Source organism: Cydia fagiglandana, chromosome 23, assembly GCF_963556715.1.
Source record: "Cydia fagiglandana chromosome 23, ilCydFagi1.1, whole genome shotgun sequence".
Classification (NCBI taxonomy): domain Eukaryota; kingdom Metazoa; phylum Arthropoda; class Insecta; order Lepidoptera; family Tortricidae; genus Cydia; species Cydia fagiglandana.
The window spans coordinates 12,731,340-12,756,717 of NC_085954.1; the positions used below are offsets into that span (position 1 = coordinate 12,731,340).

General features: G+C 38.3%; 1 protein-coding gene and 1 long non-coding RNA gene across 9 annotated transcripts in view; one reads left to right on the plus strand and one right to left on the minus strand.

Annotated features, from left to right (window-relative positions):
- LOC134675839 (hemicentin-2) overlaps positions 1–25,378 on the minus strand; it is a 665,006-nt gene that overhangs the window by 449,243 nt on the left and 190,385 nt on the right. The gene's annotated exons all lie outside the window — the stretch shown is intronic.
- LOC134675979 (uncharacterized) lies at positions 21–11,013 on the plus strand. The gene is made up of 2 exons (XR_010099850.1): positions 21–160; positions 10,850–11,013. It is a non-coding gene; the product is annotated as an uncharacterized LOC134675979 (long non-coding RNA).

The window sequence follows — 25,378 nt, forward strand, 5'->3', positions numbered from 1 at the left end:
GGAATTTACGTACGATATTTACCAGTAGCTTTTCGGAGAAGGAAAACATCGTGAGGAAACCGGACTAATCCTAATAAGGCCTAGTTTACCCTCTGGGTTGGAAGGTCAGATGGCAGTCGCTTTCTTAAAAACTAGTGCCTATGCCTATTATATGAGATTAGTTGTCAAGCAGACCCGAGGCTCCCATGAGCCGTGACAATATGCCGCGATAACGCGAGGAAGAAGAAGACTATGATATAATGTACTGTTTACCCAGGTATACAATACAATACAGTACAATACAATATAGTACAATACAATACAGTACAGTACAGTACAGTACAGTACAATACAATACAATACAATACAATACAATACAATACAATACAATACAATACAATACAATACAATACAATACAATACAATACAATACAATACAATACAATACAATACAATACAATACAATACAATACAATACAATACAATACAATACAATACAATACAATACAATACTCTTTATTGCACACCTCACATACTCATAGTTATGTATATTTTATAAGGTTCAAGGAGGACTCACGTTAGACCGGGCCGTGTCCGGGCCGGAGCTTCCGGCAGCGGCACATCGCTTCTATGGAAAGCATCACGTGATCGCATGTCATGTCATAAAAAAGTAAATGCTGGAAGCTCCGGCCCGGATACGGCCCGGTCTAAAGTGAATCATCCTTTAATCCGAACATACATAGCTACCTACCCACCTACAAATACCTAATAATAAAGAACCTACCTATTTTTATAAAGTGTTTATACTTATTTTTTGTTGTTTTTTATGTGTTTTTGTATTTTACTTTTATATTCATGTTATAAATGACCTAGCCTAAGAAGAAAAATAAATAAATGATAAGCTTACCTAAAAGCTTAAAACATCTTTTATTGTAGATCAAGCGCAGGTTGTACTAGTAAAAGTAGGTATAAGTTTTTAATTCCTAATAGGCATACCGTGCTATAAAAGTTTATGCGTGAACAATTTCAATACAAACTCCCTACAATACCCGTTCAAATTAAACCTTGAAACCAATAACGTTTGAAATTTACGGCGGACGTAAAGCGAAGTGATTTGCGGTCAACGGGAGCTCTAAATCAACCGTATGCTACTCCCATTGCCAAAGGACGAGAGTTTGGTTCTCGAACTAATATAACGTGGTCTCGGGGACACCGAAAGTTTTCAGAATATCTATCGGAAACTCTCTTCTAGCGGCCGTATTTTGATGTGTCAATATAAAAATTCAAATTCAGATTATACCACTTCGGTGGAGTAAATAACGTGGCCTCGGGAATACTGAAAGTTTTTAGAATATCGGAGACTTGTCTTCTAGACGCCAAGACTTCAAAACTTGCGCAGACAAATGCAATTTTGATATGTCAAAATAAAATCGATTTAAATTTCAAAAATAATAATAAGATTTTGGCAAAAATGTCATTTCCATCGAGACAATTCTAAAAAACCCCAAATAGGTACAATTAGGTTTCTTTAGTTTATCACAGAGTTCCTATGGCAACCTCCTATCTCCATCCTCAGATCAGTTCGATAATACAAACATACAATCATACAAACATAGTTACGTTCATTGCAAGTTAATAAAAAGCTTATAAAATGCATCAAATTACAACTGTAATAAGAATAAAATAACTAACAAAAATGGTCAAAGAATATACCTCCCCCTCCTTGCGTCGTTATCCTCAGTAATGAGGGTCGTGACCTCCCTTCAGAATCACCTTCTCTTTCACAATTCCTCTCCATCTGGTTCTGTCCTTGGAAAGAATATACAAGGGGTTTTTTTTTAAACTCTCTCTTCTATTTATTGTACAATATCTGTGACCCATTCCAAATATTTTCAGTGTAACCCATGTATGTGAATGTGTCCGGAGAGACTTATACTGGATGTGGGAGTCCTCAATTCGGCCTCGGTCGCGCGTTCTAAATCAACCCGCACCCGTGGGGTTCTTTGATGGAATACACCGAATACTGGGAGTATTCGGTGTATTGCTTATAGAGATATATATACCTACATTATATACATAGGAACCTACAAAATATAGTCAATAATAAACTGAACACGTAAGATTGATTTAAAGATCGAATTTCTTAAGAGTTATAATCCTTCAAGATATTCACAAGAGACGACACGTACTAGATCCATTCTAGATACGTTATAGTTTAGATATCAACTAGTTCTCTTTTGCAGCGCAATTCGGGCAACCAATGTCACTTTTACGTTAGATAGAGTAAGATATCTATTAGATGTGAATTGGATCTCTAAGTCATATCCTGAGGAAATCGTTCAAGAGTATCTCCAGAATCGCGCAAATGTCAAATTTGACAGGTTAGATCTTAAACATATCGTTATCGTATCTTGGTGATTTCTAAAAGATATCTAATAGATGTCTATTTCAAAATCCGAATCGGGCCCTAAGTCTCATTTTGAACTAGATAACGGAAAAAATGACAACAAAATTTTTGTTTTAGCTAATTAGTACGAGTGTGAACTAGGGTATCGATATCATACGATACATACCTAGATATTGTAATATAAAAAACAAGATCGGTGTTATCTCCTCAATAAATAAATAAATACATAAATAAATAAATAATGAGCGAATAGAAGTTTAACAAAAAAAAACTTTTCTCTAAACGATTTTCGACAGATTTTTTTTCAAATTTTCGTTAAATTTAAGCCCTGCCGATTAAATTCACGTTTAAAATCCCCATATCACTTTAAAAATAATAAAACGAAGACAAAAATAATTTACTGATCTAATTCTGCCGCGATTTTTCATAATACAAACAAACTACCCGTTTCAACGCGACCGCCACAAAGGACGAAAACCAACAATTACTTCACACAATACATTTAACATAAACAAAAAACGGTTTTCAGCGAATCCCGGTCCGAAATGTACAAATGTACAATAAAAAGTACATTCAGTACTGCGTACAATAGTACCTTTTCACGTACAGCGATGCGCGAGAGTGTTATCGGTACAACGGCGCTCATCCGGCGCTTATCGTGAATACATTTTTGTGCGCGACGATATCACAGTGATTTTGAAGCAGTATTTTAACTTTTACGACTTTCAAGGGGTTTTATTGTATTTTATTTAGGTATGAGGTACACAAAACAGATAACATTTATTACATGAAATAATTATTTTCAGTACAGACCTGGCGTTGGCTGGAAATGCCATCCAAAGAAGAAGAAACCAAAAAAAAGTTTTTGAAGCTGTCATTGTGAATTCTTATTTTACAAGCTTTTATTTCACGTTCAATGTAAGTACAGAAAGCTGCAGAGAGAGACCTCCCTGCATATAATGAGTCTCAAATCAATCAATCAGTCTTAATTCAATCAGTTCAGGTCAAATCTTTCAAGTTAAATTAGATCCACGTCCCATTCGATTGAGCTGAAACTTCCCAAACGTATTATTTATGTTGAGTGACAATGAAATATTAATGATGGACACGTTGGCCATAAGAACACTGTGATAATATAACGCAACCTAATTGTGTATGGGTTTTTTAGAATTTTCTCAATGAGTACTCGTATTTGCATGTTAAAAATGAAATGTTTGATAAAAATCTTTTTAAACTACTTAAATTACTGTTTTTATGTTAACTGTGACCACAGTAGCCCGAACCATCAATTCACTTGTAACTGCCGCAATCAAATTTCACAGCGACACTCGCAAACGATGTATTCCATGCCACGCCATTATACTCCTAATGGCTATTAACTTATATCCTATATTAGCTTTAATGTAAACGTTGACTTACGACCTTTTTATCTTGAGGTGTCGATGTCGGCGGCTGATCATAAAATCAGGCGGATCGTAATGTTTTGAAGGTAGTCACATTAAACCAATAAATAGGTAGGATATATTCGTTAGGTTGCTTCAGATGCCCGAAGGGAAAACTGCCCAGAAACAGAACCCCCGCGTAGCGGGGCTCCGTCGACTCAGAGACAATGATTTTCACTATTTCACGATTAGATATGTGTAGGAATTTCATGATCAGCCTGATTTTACGATCGGCCGCCGACATCGATACGATGACTCTTCGTTACTACTGCTGATTGCAAACAAAATGTCCTATAATGGCTTAAAAATTACCGTTGATTAATGCCCTTTTAATTTCAAGGTATCGGTATGTCAATAAATAAATATATATTCATGGACATCTTATGTAGACAGATCAACCTAGCCCAAAACTAAGTAAAGCTTGTACTATGGGTGCTAGACGACGATATTTATATTTATATAGATAAATACATAGATTATAACCATGACTCAGGAACAAAAATATCACCACAAATAAATGCCCTTACCGGGATTCGAACCCAGGACCAAACCCAGGACCATCGGCTTCGCAGGCAGGGTCACTACCCACAAGGCCAGACCGGTCGTCAACACAACAACAACAACACAGACAATGTATCTAACATAAAGCTACAAAATATTTTATTGTCGCTGCTATCTTTAGGTCTAAAGCTGTATAACATACAATGTTGTTTTTACTAAGAAAATGTAGTTTATGTGACTTGTGTGGAAAGTAAAATGAAAACTGAGCGTGCCTTTTTCAAGAGTCATACATACCGAAATAACATGAAAGGCATGAATATTTATGTAATGGTATCTGCGAGTATGTCTGGACGTCTGGTGCTACTTTTCATTGATACATAATAGACCTTATTGGGACTCTTAATTACCTCATTTAGTCGATTCAGTGGTTTATATTTTTATAAGTAATAAGTTTTTGGCAAAAATTTCATTTTTGGTACAAGCTTTTATCGCTGACTGTACTTTTCTTACAACAGACACTAATACTCATCGAGAAAATCTAAAAACCTTTAACACAATTAGGTTGCGTTGTCTCATCACAGAGTTCCTATGACCACCTCCTGTCTCCATCATCAGACCAGCTCGATGGTACCATAATATTGCATTGTCATCTGATTTGTACATGCATGCAAAATTTCGGTCAGGTGAAACTAAATAATAATAATAAAAGCTTGTAATAAAAAGGTAACAGGCATACAGCGTTTTAACCTCCTTCTAATATCGGAAAAGATTACAAACAAGACTTTTTGTTAGTCCGAGTATGACCCAGATACAATAATATCCTGTTACATTAACACAGATCACTTATTAGACGAAGCATCGATTCGCAGTCGCCACATTGGCGCTTGCATGCAAATTTAATCTGGGAGCGGCATTGTAGTGGGGAATCATGTTAATTATAAATATGTAAGTGTTTGGCAAAAAAAAAAATTTTAGATACAAGCTTTTATTGCTGACTGTACTTAGCAATTTTTATTCAACATGCAACTAATTCTCATTAAGACAAAATCCTAACAAACCCAAACTCAATTAGGTAGCGTTGTTTTATAACAGAGTTGCTATGGCCACTTCATGTATCCATCATCAGATCAGATCGATTGCACCCTTCATATGTATCTGAAGGTTTTAGCTCAATTGAATAATCTAATCGGGTCTAATTTAGCTTGTCATGTTTGGGACAAGCTGAATTAGACCCGATTAGATTATGGCTCATGCCTAGAAAAACAAAATTGGCCAAGGTTTTTTTTACTACTACGCAAGTAAAAATTTGTAATTTACGAAAAACTGGTATAGAAGTGAAAAAAAAATGTGCGCCAAATTAAAAATTTCTAGGCCTGAGGAGATAGCAAATGAGTCAACCTATCTGCCGTTTTAATTTGGCAAACGATGTACCAAACCCCCTGTATAAATTACAAGTGAAAGAAAAGCTTGTAAAATTACGAAAAAAAAAGCCAAATTCAATTGATCCTCAAATATTAGTTGCAGAAGTTAATCGAGTGATAAAGTAAAATGGGAAGTAGGTGACCTCGGGTTAATCCTCCATACAGCGTAGTCTACGTGTCGTAGTCAATGGTACCCACACAAAAACGGTCCATTTTCCTGCTGACCCGTCTTCCCATGAATATAGCTAATTAGCCGTGCCGACAGCGATCCATGGGGGAAGGATTTCATGTTAGTCATACATAGCTAAGGATATAGGATCATCATCATCATCTCAGCCATAAGACGTCCACTGCTGAACATAGGCCTCCCCCTTTTTTGGTGGGCGAATGCCATAATCGCCACGCTTGGCAGGCGGATTGGCGATCGCAGTCGAGTACACCGAATTTGAGGGACGCTGCTGCCCGTCCACCGGTGGTCTTGGACGTGGTTTAAGGACATACCCGGGTCCTGGACGTAGTTTAAGGACATACCCGGGTCCACAATATAAATAATATAAGGATATAGGATAAGTATAGCGAAATCCGGGAAAAATAAGTATGTGATCATCGTCACAACAATAATATGTGGTCAAATACACGTTTAAAAAATGGCTGTACAATGATCTGGTCATTTTTAATACTTACCCAATAATTATATTCCAAATCATGTGTGTATTTTTTTGTAAGTGGTCACACTACTTCACAGGTTAATAGTACAGAAGAAAGTCTGTATGTGGATTAAGGATGGCTCGCTTTAGAACGGTCCGGGCCCGGGCCGAGGCGTCCGATACTTATTGCTGGTGACGGATTATCGGGGATCACGTGATTGTCACGGGGCCCGGACCTGAACCGTCCTTAAGTCATCCTTTACGGTCCAATCGGAAAATTAGTTTTTTTTAGTATGTGCATAGAAGAGACGTGTAGATAGTGTCGTGAATAAAAAAATAAATTTAAAGTAGCGTGGCATTGTCGTGAATAAAAAAATAATAAGTTAAAGTAACGTGACATTGTAGTGTATAAAAAATAATAAGGTTTTAAATGTTTAAATAATTAATGGGAGTAATGCCTCGGATAAGATCCGCAGTAAAACATTGGACTATTGGAGTACAAGGGTCCTCTTGTTATTCTAACCTGGTTAAGGGGAACTTGGTAGGATATTGAAAAGATAAAACCAAATATATGACATGCAATTTAATATACCCCGCTAAATAATTACAAGGCACTCCGCTTTAGGGCGGGCGCTACTCAAAATACAATTTGTTTCTATAAGCCGTTGGCGGCTGTGGGGTGACACTATGGCAATCCTTAATCTACGATCGCGAGACGGGCGAAACGCGGAGTTTTGGCCAAAACCTAAAACGAAAGTCTAGTGCACTCACGGATACCGGGTGTAGCTTTCATCCTGGAACTTAGCGTAGCAGACAGATCGACGTAGATCAGCGGCGGGCGTTCATCGAGCCCCAGCTGTGACAAGCTAAGGCGAGAACAACCCGCGGCGCTCGGACTTTCACGGGAAGGAACCGCACGAAGACACCTTGGAGTCGTCGGACGGCGGCATAGCCATCCGACACACGGCCTGCAGGTCAAGGCCGCGTCCTACGGCGTAGAAGCAGCGTCAGCATGACGCTCAGCAAAATCGGGGACGCGCAACAGCGCGCCAGGGAACACGATCACCAACCGTGCTCATGTCCATCGGCGACACGGGACGCACTAGATACATAACGCGCACAATTCACGCACAGCGATATACGCTTTTTACAAATCGGTCTCCCACCAGCCGGACCAGGCGGCGGAAGGAGACGAGGCGATTCCTCTTAATCTTTAATTAGAAACCATCTACATCCTAGCGTATTCCCATTCCAAGTGTAAGTGACAGTGACAGTTCGGAATCTTCTCCTACCGGTCACGTTGCGTTTCGATTCACATCAACACATTAAACGTCAAACCAACTTAAATCTTTTCTAAATCAAATGATTCTCGAAAAATGTCAATGCTCATTAATACTTGTAATATTTTAAGTGGTTAATAATAATTACTAATAATTATATTTTTATCGTACGTTTCTACTTTGTTTCCTTTGGAATATATCCTTGCTTATGCCTGAACAAAACGCCTATATTCTTAGCTGTCACCGGGCTGTCACACTTACGACTACCCAACGAAAGTCTTTTTTATGTTTTTATATAATTTCATAAATGATTCTAAAATACAAATTAAATTAGGATGTGACCTACTTGAGCAGTTAGGGTGGATCACGAGGATCATTTTGATATGCGTGAAGCCAGGTTTGGTTCAACAACCTCTGCACAATCTGGGTGACAAGTTCCGTTCGAGTGGCATGCTCTTTAGACTTGTTTCTTCGAAACCAGTTAGCCAGGAAGCAGGATATGCTAATCAACCTACAGCTGAGAAGGTACATTACAGTTTTACATAAGTGTCATACTCTGGTGTATGTTATTCTGTCGAAAATGCGACACTAATGTTGTATAGGTCACGTTGTATGAGGAAGTATATGTTTGGTATAGGAAATTATGTAGCATCGCTACAATAGGTACCTAAACAGGTTATAAGTCTTTTAACAACATTTTAAAAACATTTTCTATATTACGTAAATCCCTTTAGAACCCCTAAGGTACGAGTGGAAAGTGATCTTTGAAAAGACTGAAATCGGCACAGATGTATTTTCCTTACATATTCGCAGAACTTTGGTCGCCCGGCTCCGTCAAAATATTTACATAATAAAACACAATATCCCAAAGGCAACGCCCGATATTTCTTCTTCACTCGTAATACATATTAAGCAGATCCAAATATATCGAAAGTCCGTTGCACCCTCGTCATCTATGACGGACTCGTATTACACGGCCTGTATGTTTACTCACAAAATATGCAGATTGGGGTCGTGATAAAAATCATACTGTATGATGTTGTAGTGGCTCAAGTCAAGTATTATTTTTTAGTAAATATAAACTAATACTTGTGAGGACAAGTCGAAATGATCGCATATGGCAACTAACGGCCCGATTCGAACTTTAAGATACATCAATTAATAGATCTAGAAACGATATGGATTAGATATGTCAGTGTCAAAAGAGATGTTTTTTTTGAGGAAAGGTCACTTTTGACACTGACATATTTAGGGCAAGTTACACCAACCACATTTGGACGTAGTTACGCGAAAACGTTCCAACCCACAAGTCACTCGAAAATGAGTTACCATAACCAGGGTACTATTTTTGACATATTACATCATGTGCACACAAAGATGCTAGTATTTTTAGGTTAGTTTCATCAATAAAGTTTGACCCAAATGTTCCAACCCACCATTATACCAAGGACGTGTACTCAAAATAAAGTAAAAACATTACATGCATACTGAAACATATTGTTAAAAACTCCTTATAGAATAACATATCGTTATAATGTTCCACTTGTCTTGAAACATTATACTAAATTCATAAAACGCACATTTAATTTTTTCTTAAATGATCCATGTAGGTTGGAACGTTTTTGCAAAATCTTTATACATTTTTTATTTCTGCAAAAATGTTCCATGTAATTTGAAACCTTTTAGATTAATCCATACTGTTTTTTTAAGCCGCGAAGACTGTTCTAAATAAATTGGAACATTTTATTAGAATATATTATTTTCTAATTTTTTGCTATGCTATAAACGATCCACATATACTTGATCAATTTTTGCTATTAAATATGTTCGAGAGAAAAAATTTTTTTTTACCAAAATAAATAACTATGGTATATTTAAGTTTATGTATTTAGTCAAAACAATCAATGGACTATTTACAATAAAGGTGGCAACATTATTACTCTTTGCTCCCGTAAAATGACAGCACCAACGAAACGCACATGTGAAACGAAACGCCGCCGCGGACCTACCTGTCATTAAATGTCATGTAGCTGGTTTGTTAGCGCACACCGTTGTATGGGGACCTTGCACTTTGTGACTATGCGCTGAAACTTGGCACAGTTGATTCTTAGCTGGTCTTGAGCAGATACAGACCGGGGAGACATCGAGAGCCACCTCTCAATTAGTGGTGGGGGGGGGGGAAGTTCAACACTGCCGCGCTTTACTTGGAGCTGCATTTCTCTAAAACTATACCTATTAGGGCATGTAATATATTATTTTCGGATAAATTAAGGACAAGGAATCTATTTTTAGAACAAAAAATGCCCTTTCGAACAAAAAAGTGAGTAAAGTAGAAAAGACTAAATAACGTATTTTACATTTTTTTATATAGCTGGTCAAGCAAATCTTGTCAGTAAAAAAAGGCGCGAAATTCAAATTTTCTATGGGACGATATCGCTTCGCGCCTACATTTTTCAAATTTGCCGCCTTTTTCTACTGACAAGATCTGCTTGACCAAGTATAGTTACAATTTTTTTAAAAAAAGAGTAGCAGGAATCTGAAAAAAAAATATGCCGATATTGCCGATGTGCCGCCGACATATTTATGAATATGGAATTCTTAGAGATTTTTGATTAAAATAACTCATTTTTAGTTACTTTGTCAAATTCGATCTCGTCGAGATATTAATCTCGATCTCGAAAGTGTGACTCTCGAGATATCGAAACACCCAACCTCAAAAAAAACAAAAAATTTAAATATTATATACCCAATCTCTATTCGGATATTTCGTGCGAGATTTCGAATCGCCAATCTTGTACCTAAAGAATTTTGTAAACCCATGACCATGCAATAAAATAAATTTCATATCAATTTCAATTTTGAAATATTAGAATCAAAAAGTTCAAAATAGATTTTATAGGTACATGACTTCAAAAATGTGTTCCCTCTCAACCCAAAACCCCTTGTCTCTCAGGATGATCTAGATATTTTCACACAAGACGGTTTATCGATAACTTCTTACATCACTAGATTCTTCTTCCTCGCGTTATCCCGGCATTTCGCCACGGCTCATGAGAACCTGGGGTCCACTTGACAACTAATCCCATGATTTGACGTAGGAACTAGTTTTTACGTAAGCGACTGCCATCTGACCTTCTAACCCAGAGGATAAACTAGGCCTTATTGCGATTAGTCCGGTTTCCTCACGATGTTTTCCTTCACCGAAAAGAGACTGGTAAATATCAAATGATATTTCGTACATAAGTTCCGAAAAACTCATTGGTACGAGCCGGGGTTTGAACCCGCGACCTCCAGATTGCAAGTCGCACGCTCTCACCGCTAGGCCACCAGCGCTTCTTACATCACTAGATTATCGACATTAAATGTCGACGATTGCCCATCACTTTTCTGTCTGTGTACTTACTTATTTAGAAACTTGACTCCGCCCTTAAAATTAGTGCGATAAGTACAACTGCAGCACAGGCGAAACATACTTACTTACTTACTTACTTACTGCCGTGGCGCAGTGACCCGAAGTGGATCTTGGCCTCTGACACTAAGGAACGCCATGCTTCTCTGTCAAGCGCCGTTTCTGTCCAATCGACGGCACCGAGCTCGTTCAGATCTTTCACGACCTCATCGCTCCAGCGATACCTAGGACGCCCAACCGGTCGTCGACCATCCGGACGGCCCGAGTACGCTCTCCAAACCGCTCGATCTTCACCCATACGGACCACGTGCCCGAGCCATCGGAGTCTTGAGGCTTTCGTTTCTCCGACTATATTGGGCTCGGCCACTAGATCTTCGATTTCCTGGTTCCTGCGTAGGTATCCTCCATGAGCCATCTTCTCCGCGAGTGGGTCCAAGTATCTTCTGGTAGATCCTCCGTTCAGCCACCAGCAGTGCGTATTCCTCTCTTTGTGTCAGGGTCCAGGCTTCGCATCCGTACATCAAGATCGGTCTGATTATAGTCTTTTATATACGGAGTTTCGTCTTTCTGGTCATTAGCCTGGACACCAACACTTTAAGAAGAGCAGCTGTGCACCGGAGCGCGTTCTGAATTCGGATTTGGATCTCCTCTTCCCTCCGATTGCTGTCTGTGACGATACACCCAAGATATTTAAATTTCTCTACACCTTTGTAAGAGGTTTGTCCTATAGTGAGATCTTTCCTACGAATAGAGTTATTTCTGTATCGCTTCATACGAAGGTACTCAGTTTTCTCCCGACTAATTCGTAGGTCAACCTTCACTGCCTCTTCCTCAACGAGCAAAATGACGGTGAAAACGGGAGTCGGCCTAACAGACCAGTTTGATGTCGGTACGGGTCTCAAGCAAGGGGATGCTCTCTCTCCCATACTTTTCAACTTGGTGGCGGAGTAGAGTTGAACGGTAGCCACCGAATTATTGGGTATGCAGACGACCTAGCCCTCCTGGGGGAAAACGAGGCGGATGTCCGTAGGGCTGCTCAGAGCCTAGAGGACAGGCGAAACATCCTGCGTAAAAATCTCAAAAATCGAGGTTTCGTACTCGACTGTTTCCTCCTCCAAAACTTAACCAATCAAACTTAAATAACCAAAAAGAAGAAAACAATGTTATATGCTTTAGGTCAATTTAAATTCATTACATACACTTAAATTCGTTTTGGAACGTTTATGCATAATTGCTATTTAACAAGTTTCATACAAAATTAAATTTAGCAAAAACGTTTCAAACTCGTTTTACCTATTTATATGCCCCTTGTATTATGTATTTACAAAAAATATGCATATCAATCAATAACCAGTTTGGCATTCCACAGTAAAACCAATAGTATTTGCCTGAAATAATTACAGGGAAAAAGTGTACCGCTAAAACACAAAATTGCGTTTATCTCAAAATGGGGTCGCTGTGGGTTGGAACGTTTTCGCGTAACTACGTCCATTTGACAGACTGATCAACGTTAGCCGGCGCGCCCCGGCGCGCCACTATGAAACATTCCATACATAAAAATTTAACGAACTCTTTAACGATACGAACAGTTTGGTGCAACCGATCCTTATAATCCATATCGTTCATATAATAATATACAGGGTGTTACTGACCATCGGGCTTTAAATCCAGGGCTCGATTCTACTCGCTAAACTGAGCTACTTTTATTATGGCACCAACCCCGGAATCCCGAATTTTATTTTTACTTTTTCATACATTTTGGCTGATCAAATTATTGTCGACGTCTTCTATGGAAAAGTCATAAATTTTTTCCCGATTTTAGGGTTGGTCCCATAGTAAAAGTAGCTCAGTTTAGCGAGTAAAATCAAGCCCCATGGTCAGACACATACTGTAGAATATTTTGTTTGTTCAAGAAGCCGTAAATTGTACCCACATCAAACACTCAAGACAGATGACATCTGTGCACATATTACACTTTTTATACCTATTTACTCACAAAATATGCATAAGATCGGAATGTGTTTAAGTATTCATTCTATACATCTGACCCACCACCAGTTTTGACATTGACAGATACGCTCGCGTCTAAGTAACTTACTTTATATGCATCTCGCTCGTACTCGCATATTATAGCAAACGAGATGTATAGAAAGTAATTTACATAGACGCGAGCGTATCTGTCAATGTTAAAACTGGTGGTAGCCGTACTGGACTGATGGTTGTACTGGGGGTACTTACCTACGGACTTGATGCCCATATTTCTCTACGAGACAGCGTAATAATGACATTTGGCCCGCTTTGAACTACAAGATATGTCAAATAGGTACTACGTCTAGATACGATATGGATTAGATTTGTCAGTGTTATAAGTGACGTTTTTGTTTGAAGAAACGTCACTTTAGACACTGACATATCTAGTCCATATCGTATCTACACGTAATATTTGACGTACCTCTCTTGAAGTTCGAATCGAGCGCTTTCAAAGCGCTGGTGGCCTAGCGGTAAGAGCGTGCGACTTGCAATCCGGAGGTTGCGGGTTCAAACCCCGGTTCGTACTAATGATTTTTCGAAACTTATGTACGAAATATCATTTGATATTTACGAGTCGCTTTTCGGTGAAGGAAAACATCGTGGGGAAACCGAACTAATAAGGCCTCGGTTACCCTCTGGATTGGAAGGTCCTGATGGCAGTCGCTTTCGTAAAAACTAGTGTGCCCACGCCAATTCTTGTGATTAGTTGCCAAGCGGACCCCAGGCTCCCATGAGCCGTGGCAAAAATGCCGGGATAACGCGAGGAAGATGCTCTTTCAATTGCGTATAGACCGTAGTATTTTGTCGTGTGGATAAAGCTATCCAATAACACGCCTGCAGGATTGTATGCACTTTGCGATACGAGAAAGCTCATACGAATAATAAATTTACGTGAAAAACAACAGTTTCAAGTATCAATTAATCAAGCTGCAAACAATTAAAAAATTAACGAATCCTCACTACAGTCGCGGACAAAATAAAGGCGCGCCAATTAATTATGAATTACTCTTTTTCGATATCAAAAAACGTAACAGTAATACTCTTAACTACCCGATAATTGACCTTATGTAATTGAAATAAGGTTCAAATTGTCAGTTAACAGTATTGACGATGGTGTTTACCACTTGAAATAATTCTATGCAGATACGACTTTTTTATAATGAAACATCAATTAAAGTTTCGTAGTGAAGCGTTGGATTCGACGAGATTGTGTCGAATTAAGAATTCCTTTTTGGATTACGGATGATGAAAGACTGTTAATGGCATACTTTAACAATATATTTGTAATTAATTGTTTTGTAATTTTGTTTTTAGGGTTCCGTACCCAAAGGGTAAAACAGGACCCTATTACTAAGACTCCGCTGTCCGTCCGTCCGTCCGTCTGTCACCAGGCTGTATCTCACGAATCGTGATAGCTAGATAGTTAAAATTTTCACAGATGATGTATTTCTTTTGCGGCTATAACAACAAATACTAAAAAACCGGGCAAGTGCGAGTCGGACTCGCGCACGAAGGGTTCCGTACCATAAAGCAAAAAAAAAAACGGAAAAAAATGCAAAAAGAAAACGGTCACCCATCCAAGTACTGACCACGCCCGACGTTGCTTAAATTTGCTCAAAAATCACGTTTGCTGTATGGGAGCCCCACTTAAATCTTTATTTTATTCTGTTTTTAGTATTTGTTGTTATAGCGGCAACAGAATACATCATCTGTGAAAATTCAACTGCCTAGTTCAACGTTTTTCCTATCACGGTTCGTGAGATACAGCCTGGTGACAGACAGACGGACAGACGGACAGACGGACGGACAGCGAAGTCTTAGTAATAGGGTCCCGTTTTACCCTTTTGGTACGGAACCCTAAAAACAGAATAAAATAAAGATTTAAGTGGGGCTCCCATACAACAAACGTGATTTTTGACCGAAGTTAAGCAACGTCGGGCGGGGGTACTTGGATGGGTGGCTGTTTTTATAAATAATGGTACGGAACCCTTCGTATGCGAGTCCGACTCACACTTGGCCGGGTTTTTTAGTACATATTTTAACTAAATGTAAATTGGAGTGTCGAATTTTAATTTGACCTGTAATAAGGTTTAATATTTATAATTATGCTGATTTCTGGGCATCTAGTGTCTAAGGAACGTTGAAACGAAAGGAGAAGAACTATATTATAAAGGAGACCATTGAAACTACGCCAATTTTGAAACATCTATAAATGTTATCAAGTTGAAAAAACCGCCCCACCGTCCGAGGCGCGCCGGTCCCTCAATATGCATCTTTGCCTCAAGAAGATAAAATATCGTGAGATTGACGTTATTTTAACTTACCTCGGTTTCAATTAACCTTGGTATCCTCTACATTTTAAAAACTACACAAATCAAATTTACTTTTGTAACTAAGCAGCGGTTGCTTCAAAATATGAATGGTTACCATTGATATTTTAATCACACTAGTGCATATTTAATATGTGAACCTACCTATGTTCCTCGTGTAAATTGACCCTACTTTTAATTGAAACTAATTTTAAAACTTATCCACAACCTCATAATTAAAGTACAACACTGTAAGTAAAATTAACCGTCGGATCCCCGCGTTTCAACTTTTAATTGACAGTTGCATAATTAATTACGCTTCGACAGCTTTCAGTGGCCGCATTTGTATCTCTTGTAGGATTTACATGTCAGTGAAATGACTTACAAAGACTCAATTAAAATGTTGGTAAATTAATATTTTATTAATTATTTATCTTTCGAATGGCTGAAAACAGATGAAATGATAAACTATTTTGTAATTAATACTATTTAAACAAAAGTAAAAATGAAGGTAAAGAGGTAAATTATGATAACAATTTCACACTTTGCCAATTAAAAATCTGTGCAGAGTTAGTTTGGGATTTCTATCTCCGTACCATGAGGTCCATAAGTCGTACCTATTAAAGACCTATCTTTTTCCTATGAAAATGGTGACAAAAAGTGTTATAAAAATTGATATTTTTGTAATGTAATTAATGGACGTCCCCTTGGCGAACTTATCATTAATTATAATTATGAAGAAGAAGTGGAAGAAGAAGTCTAGCTTTCATATTTTTTTACAGATGGATTAAAACGTCAGCCACCTTTGTCCACGAAAAAGTCACGAAACACAATACAACCAGTAAGCTCAGATATACTTCCCTGTTTCAACCTGCCCCTGAATGGAAACCAAACTTCTAGCTATCGGGTACTATTGTCTAGTTTCTAGTTTGACAGCTCGCTAACCCAATTCAGATTTCGCAATTGGTAAATATTTTGAACTGGTTTCGATACGACGGTGACGATGATCTTGGTAATTGGCGAGATGCGCGCCCTACGAATTTCACGTCTGGATTTCCGAATTATTGATGTAAAGTTATAATTTCTGTTAATTTTCATCTCCTCATTGACTGATATTATATTGCACACAGCTGTATCCTCAAATGCTGCACAATGTTTTCACAACTGAAATATAACCTTTAATATTTCCACAAAGGATGCTACAACCGACAGATCCGTATAACGCATGTGATTTATATTCCCACTTTGTTTCGTATTTCAAAAGAGTTGGAGAAACTTTCCCCTGTGCCCAACATTGCCCCAACAGGCGAAGTTGTGCAAAACATTTATTTTTATGCTAATGCCTTAATAGTTTGGATATAAATCATAGTTCGGGAAATGCTTAAAAGCTGGGGCAGTCATAAATTATGTTAGAATGTATTATATAAAAGAATTATGGCATTTTGTATTTTGGAAGGTATTGCACACTAAACATATTTAAACACAAGTATAGTAAAGTTGTACTTATGCCATAAATATTAGCTCATCCATATGTTCGATCAGGTATTTCAAAGATCTTTGACGACATTTATTTCGTGATAATAGGCCTGGTTGTTAGTCGGTTACTTTAAGGATTACGGGTGCCTTAACACTAGGACCTAAAATGTCACTTCTTTGGACAACACGATAAAAGTTAACGGTAGGTACATATATATACATATACAGTATGGAAAGATAAGCCGGGCCCTGGAGGGAAACTCCCTTAAATCCTTAAGCTGGCTCATTTTGCTTAAAGGAAACATTCCTTTATTTTTAAAAAGTAACAAAACTGTATTCAAAGATTTTCTAAAACTCGCTTGCCCCGCCCGGGACTCGAACGGAATAAAAATTCCAAAAAATAAACACTCGCAATTTTATTCTATTAGTCGATACAGTTAATGTTAATGTAACATTTCTCCAAGAAACATTAGATCTTACACTCGTCTGTCATACAAAATATCATACAATCTAATATTTAGTACCGTAAAATTTTTCACCCTTCGTTTTACGGTAAGTAAATACTCAAGATTTTTTTAGACAAGCCAAATTGAAGAAGAAAAGAAAAATATTTGAATGCAGTTTTGTTTCTTTTTAAAAATAAAGGAATGTCTCCTTTAAGTAAAATTTAATGAGCCAGCTTAAAGATTTAAGGTAGTTTCCCTCCGGGGCCCGACTTGTCTTTCCACACTGTATGTCCCGTTTTTCTTAAATGCGTCCAAAATACCGAAAAACAATAATTATACCGCTTAGCAATGTGCAAGTTGCAAAACTTTCTCGAAAAATGCAGGAACATTTTCGAAAGTTTCTGATAACATACACGAGAATTTAAACAAGTTTCCATTGTGAAAGATTCTTGTGGGTTGTGGCAGTTCTTCTGTAGGTACCTAGTACCTACCTATTTATTAAGTTCTTGACATTTGTTTGCTATATTTAAATTTCTGAGAAGTATTCCTATATAAATCTGGCAAATTTGGAAACATTTCCTGGATATAATGCTAATCCCACCTGTAATTGCTGTAGCATATAAATTAGCTTTCGATTCCCTAATAGACTGCCCGATTCGAACTTTAAGATACATCATTTAATAGATCTAAAAACGATATGGATTAGATGTGTCAGTGTCAAAAGTGACGTTTTTGTTAGGGTTCCGTACCCAAAGGGTAAAACGGGACCCTATTACTAAGACTTCACTGTCCGTCCGTCCGTCCGTCCGTCCGTCCGTCCGTCCGTCCGTCCGTCCGTCCGTCCGTCTGTCACCAGGCTGTATCTCACGAACCGTGATAGCTAGACAGTTGAAATTTTCACAGATAATGTATTTCTGTTGCCGCTATAACAACAAATATTAAAAACGGAATAAAATAAAGATTTAAATGGGGCTCCCATACAACAAACGTGATTTTTGACCAAAGTTAAGCAACGTCGGGAGGGGTCAGTACTTGGATGGGTGACCGTTTTTTTTTTGCTTTTTTTGTTTTTTTTTTGCATTATGGTACGGAACCCTTCGTGCGCGAGTCAGAGTCGCACTTGCCCGGTTTTTTGAAGAAACGTCACATTTGACACTGACATATCTAATCCATATCGTTTCCAGATCTATTAAATGACGTATCTTAAAGTTCGAATCGGGCCGAGAAAGTCTAGCATACCTACTGTAAAATATGTGACCCCGTTATCCAATTCAGTCAACTCTCTACTCGCTGGGCGCTTTAGCAACTTATGGCACCTAAATATAAGGATAAAATAAAATTGAAGGCCCTGATCATACTTGCTTAATATTATGTAAAAAAAACATCAGGTCTGGTAATGGCCATCAGCGAGTACCTGAAACAGAAAATGGTCACGTCAATATATCTTTAAGCTATTGACAAAATGATGCTCTTTACCCATGGTGCAGATGGAAATATCTTTTCACCACATAAACTTGGGTATGCATTTTTTTTTTAATTTCTTACCCACTACGCCAAATTATATTCTAAGATCATAAGGAATAAGATCATATAAGAAGGAAAAAATGGCAGAGCAATTTTCCGATGAAAATGAGCGTCAAAAAAAGAATTATCATAAAATATTCTCATGTTTGACAAAAGTTTTACATTTTTTTCTAGTATCACAAACTGATACAAATAACTTATTTGGTAAAATAATTTTGGTCGGAGGAATTACTCAGTTCAATATATAAAACAGTAAAATTATACATTTTGCGTTTGCGTCAAATCCGGTAGTTCTGATTTTTTGCAGGCTTGTTTATGATGTTGGCCCAATGAATAATCCAAGTTTGTGACCTCGAGCGCCGAACGCAACTTTGTCAAAAATCGAATAAAACGCAATTTATTTTAGATTTAGGCGATTATAACCCTAAAGTACTAGTTATTGATAGTAACTTCCTAGGGCGTTTTTAAAGTAGACTAAAATTGCTACAATAAGACACTAGAATTGTCTCTGTACACCTAATATTTTCCGAGATAAAGCCGACCGAGATAATAACAACGAGCGAAACGAGGAGGAGTGTGTTAGGTGAACTGCGAGCAAAACAGTGCGCGAAGCCGAGCGAGCGAAGCGAGCGTGCCGCGGCAGCCGCCGGGGAGCGCCAGAATCGACTAATTATATTGTACGATATTTATTTACAAAAAGAAGTTATTTTTTAGTTAGTTTCTCGTATATTATAATAAGAATACATATCCAAATTATGCGAATGGTTAGAAAACCTATTAGAAAATTAAGCTATTGGAAAATTAAAATAACAGGAAAATATGCGAATGGTTAGAAATGCTTCCGGGAAAGGAAGCTATCGAGAAAAAATGAAATGGTAAAAATTGCGAATGGCAAAAATATCAATCTGGAAAAAACGATTTTCGGAAGAGACAGTACACACTCGCAGAAATATCGGTTTTGACATTTGCGGCAAATCATTGTTTAACTTATTAATAACAATTGCTTTGCAATATGTTTTAATTAAGTAAAAAGTACAATAAAATATATAGACCTTCTGATACATATTTTTACATGTAAAAGTAAATGCGCATGAATTATTCAAAGAGCTGGGTCAATTTATTGTTCCTAATTTCTAGGATAGAGTAGAGTGTAAAAAAAATGTAAACTTTATGGTGACACAACATTATTCTCCATGCATTTCATAAATGCTGACCAAAAGCCGCAAAGGTTTCATAACGTGAAAAATTATCTCAATCCCTTAATCCAAGTCTCGTGTCTTCCCATTTCAAAACTTTCCACATTTGGCAGCCATTTTTGACAATTAACCTTTTAAAATGCTCTCTGTTATAGGTTTAAGCCAGAATTTGCATCCATTGCAAACTTTACCTTATGCCCTTTAGTTTTGAGTACATTTTGGGTTGAGGAAGGTTTTTAGGTGGGCATTGAAACTGATACTTATGGCTTTTATCTTTTGTAAACTGTGGATGTTGGAAAATTCTTTGCTGATGTTCGGTCTGACATCTCGTTAGGAATTAAAGAGGAGGATTTGGGTAAGTATTTAAAAGTATATACCATTTAAAAAACCGGCCAAGTGCGAGGGTTCCGTACATATGTCCGACTCATGCTTGACTGCACATTTCTAATAGGTTTTCCTGTCATCTATAGGTAAAGAACTATTTTGAGTATTTTTTTCAAAACTTTAGACCTAGTAGTTTCGGAGATAAAGGGGGGGAATGGTAATTTTTTGGCTATTTTCTTAAACTTCGAACCTATGTATTTTAAAATTACATAAAAATATGTCCATCTTTGGGTCACTAATTTACACATGTGTACCAAATTTCAACTTAATTGGTCCAGTAGTTTCCGAGAAAATAGGCTGTGACAGACGGACAGACAGACAGACACAGATCCTATAAGGGTTCCGTTTTTTGGTACGGAACCCTAAAAAGCAGTATTGCAGCGCGACTTTACTGCCGACTGCATAGTAATGCGGCAGTAGCTGAAAATATGAATCAGATCCATAACTAATCCAGTACGGATATGATTGTCGTTCTTGTCTACGTGATAGCGTGATAAAAAGGTGTTTGTCACTTTCCACTGTGTTAAAAAGTGACGGTTATTTTATCACGTGGATAAATCCATCTATAACAGGTACGCAGATCTAAATTATAACCTGTTATTAAAACCAAAATACGCTTGTTAGTCGACAATGCCCGAATTTTTGACATGTGCAGAGGCGATGTAGTCAGCAGTAATATTGCACTGCAATTACTGCTACAGTAACGCTGGACAACACATTGACAGAAAATATTCTTAACTCAATTTCGTACAACATTAGGGGAGACCGAGGTGAGTTGTGACAGAGGAGGTTGTGACATTGTCGATTTTTTGGAATCTAATAACTGTTAGAGAGCTCGCAACAACAGTGTGCGTTTGTTAGCTCGCAACTTGAACTAACAAACGCGCGCTATTGCGACCTAGTTTTTAGATGATAGATTCCATAAAAACGACAATGTTACAACTCTCCTCTGTCACAACTCATTTCGGTCTCCCCTATTATACCCGACTCACGAAGAACATCGGTTAATGCTTTCAACGTCGACCGAGCCCGAGGCGTGGCTGCGCATACATTTCGCCCGCAAGCGTTTTGACGTGTTTAGTGACACTCCATCATAAATTGTGACAGAATGTCAACCACAGCGACACTGGAAGTGCTGGGACTGGTGACGAAAGGGTTCATTTTATGCTTTAGTGAGAAAATATTACATTTATAAATCGAAAAAAGTAGATACTGATAGGTTATGTTCCAAAAATTCATTTTAAACTTTAATTTTTTAATTGAAATGAAAATGTAGGCAAAAAATTGCGTCCAAAAAGTTGGAAGAATAACATTTGACACGGGTACATTAAATGAATTAAACACTTCATAAAAGATTTTAAAATACTACTACAACTTTTAAAAATCTCTACAAATTAGTATAGCCTATCTGATTTCAGTTCGCCATACATTTACTATGGCGTACTTGATCTTAGAAAAACGGACAGACTATACCTCCTTAGGTACCTACTAAAGCAACCACGCTAAACATTAAGAATTTCGTTCATTGACCCGCTCCTTTCTCCTTTCAACAGTCTATACTACTGTGCAAGCGGTCCTTATTAAGTAAATATTTACAATATAGCTTTTCCAAAAAGGCGTAATTTTCTACACCGCACAATAACTATATGCAAAGCGCATTTACACCAATTTAGTACCAGCCAATCATGCGAAATGTTTGCACTCTATAAACAACTCATTATACGCTGTGACCCGCATTGTGGTAGATACCTAAATACGTTACAATGCGAATATGGCTATTTTAAATGCACTGAGCGAGGTGTTTACACGAGGATAGTACTTGGGTAAGTTGCTTGTAATATTACGAATTTCAAATTATGATATGTTACAGGACCTTCGCTGCTACATTTAAAAGAAGATTTACCTAAGTTCTTTAGGCTGCCTTTCCACTGAGGCGGAGATGAGAGATGTGCGGGAATCAACAATCAAACAAGCATTGGGTGTAAGACAACATAGCAAAGCTTTAATCCCTTAAAACATTTACCTGCCATTGCTGCTTGAATTGCGAACTAAAAGGCGTTATTTGGTATTATATTAATAATAATGTTTGTGTTTTATATCAAGGTTAATATATTTGTGTCGTTGGCTTACGTGTCGCCATGAACTCTAGTTCCCTAGAAAAGTTGGGTCCCTACAGAAAACCAGCTCCACGGATTGCCGCGGCTCGAGTGGGGAACCTATTTTATCTTAGGTAAATGTTTCTTTATGTCTGCATGCCTTTCTTTTTTATGTTCTATGTTGTGGCGTTAAAGAAATGTATTTTCTTTCTTTGTATTTGCTACACCGCATGATGTAGGTGTGTTTGCTCATTTACACCAAGTGGTCAAAGAAGCCTGAAAATAATGGCGGTTTTAGATATCTAGGGGTGTGCTGCTAAGTTTACTATGCAATCATCACGTGACTAGTTAGTAGAATAGGCAAGTAGGTTAGTGATATAAACGGGCATCAAATTAATAAATCAGCATGCATAATGTAGCGATGCTACATATTTGCCTAGGATAAATACATGCTTTTCCATACAAGATAACCGGTACAACATGACTGTCGCATTTCCAACAAAATAACATACACCAGAGTATGACACTTATGTAAAACTATAATGTACCTCCTCAGCTGTAGGTTGAGTAGCATATCCTGCCTCCTGGTTAACTGGTTTCGAAGAAACAAGTCTAAAGAGTATGCCACTTGAACGGAACTTGTCACCCAGATTGCGCGGAGATTGGTGAACCAAACCTGGCTTCATGCATATCAAAATGATCCTCCTAGTCTACCTAAACTGCCCAAATAGGTCACTTCCTAATTTAATTAGTATTTTAGAATCATTTTCGGAATTTTTATGAAACATAAATAGTGAATATGAAGGTGTGAAAAGGTTGAAATTTTGACAGGAGAACTGTCAGAGAGTAGACTATGCGTTTAGTTACCGCATCGGAAAGAAGGTATTCTGAATGAAACAAGGTAGAAAACGTACGATAAAAATATAATTATTAGTAATTATTATTAACCACTTAAAATATTACAAGTATTATTGAGCATTGATATTTTTTCGAGAGTCATATGATTTGGAAAAGGTTTAAGTTGGTTTGACGTTTGATGCGTCGATATGGATCGAAACGGAGGGCTGTGGATTTTGCTAGAATCAACAATGGATGGGGAGTTGGTACTGGGGCACGCTAGCATTTATACAGTTCCTAATTGAATATCGAAATAAACCGCCTCGCCCCCTTCCGCCGCCTGCCCTGGCCGGTGGAAGATTGGGATATATGTAAAGTGCGCCGTGTGTGTGTGTGTTGTGCGCGAAAAGGGCGTAGCCTACCGAGTGCTTTCCGTGCCGCCGGCGAGCGCAAGCATGGCCGACGGTCGTGTGGCTCCGAGCGCCGTCGCGCGCTCCCTGATGTGCTGAGCGTCGTGGGGACGCTGGTTTTCACCGCAGGGCGCAGTTTCCAGGGCCTGTGGACTGCGTGCCGCTTGGCGATCCCGAGGTGCTTCACACAGGCCTCCCCTTCACTTGCGTGGCCTGTCGACTCCGAGGCGCGACACGTTGGCGCCACCATCAAGCCGTAGGGCACGGCCTCGACCCGCGAGCCGTGTGTCGGACAGCCTTGCCGCGGTCCGACGACCCCAAGGTCTCATCGCGCGGGTTCTTCTTGTGGAACTCCTGAGCGCCGCGGGTTGTTCTCGCCCGGGCTTGCCAAAGCCGGAGCTTGAGGAACGCCCGTCGCCCACCGTCAGCGATCCGCCTGCTGCGTTAAATACCAGCGGGCCTGTGGATGATAGCTACGTTCGGTACCCGTGAGTGCACTAGACTTTTATCCCAGGTTTTGGCCAAAACCCCGCGTCTCGTCCCTCTCGCGATCGTAGATTAAGGTTTACTATAGTGTCATCCCATAACCGCCGACAGTTTAGAGAGACCGATTGTATTCTGAGCAGCGCCCGCCCTAAAGCGGAGTGCATTGTAGTAGTTAGCGAATTGTATTAAATTGCATGTCATATATTTGGTCTTATCTTTTCAATATCCTATCAAGTTCCCATTAACCAGGTTAGAGTAACAAGAGGACCCTTGCACTCCAAAGGTGAAATGTTTTACTGCGGATCTTATCCGGGGCATCACTTCCATTAATCATTTAGACATCTTAAAAACCTTATTATTTCTTATACACAACAATATTATTTTTTATATACGACAATGGCGCCCGAACAGGGACCCTTGCACTCCAAAGGTGAAATGTTTTACTGCGGATCTTATCCGGGGCATCACTTCCATTAATCATTTAGACATCTTAAAAACCTTATTATTTCTTATACACAACAATATTATTTTTTATATACGACAATGCCGCACTATTCCAGGCATTGTTTGCTTTCAGTGCGGTCAGAAAAATGTGCTTACAAGCACTTGCCACAAATGTAATCCTGCCAAGGGCAGACCAGCGCCGGAAGCAGACAATGTCCAAAAAAACTAGATAGACCAGGAGCCATCAAAACAATATCAAACACACTATATTTAGGTGCGGTGACTCCTGGTGTAAAGGCGGTTGAAGGAGATAACCGAATTTACATTGATTTTGAGGTACGAGAACGAATATATACAGGTCTAATGGACTCAGGAGCAAATTTAAGTATAATAGGGAACAATTACCATAAACATTTCTTAAATTTAGGATTTAATTTAATAGATTACACTACAACTGCGACTTGTGCAAACCGTTCTGTCGTTGAGGTCATAGGTAAAATCCTATTACCAATCAATTTCAGAGGGATGCTTTATAATATCATGTTTATGGTAATCCCAGAAGTATCTGATGACTTCATTTTTGGCATGGATTCTATATTAACACTAGAATTAATAGATATTTTTAAATTAAAAGATATTCACCTTCTAAAAAG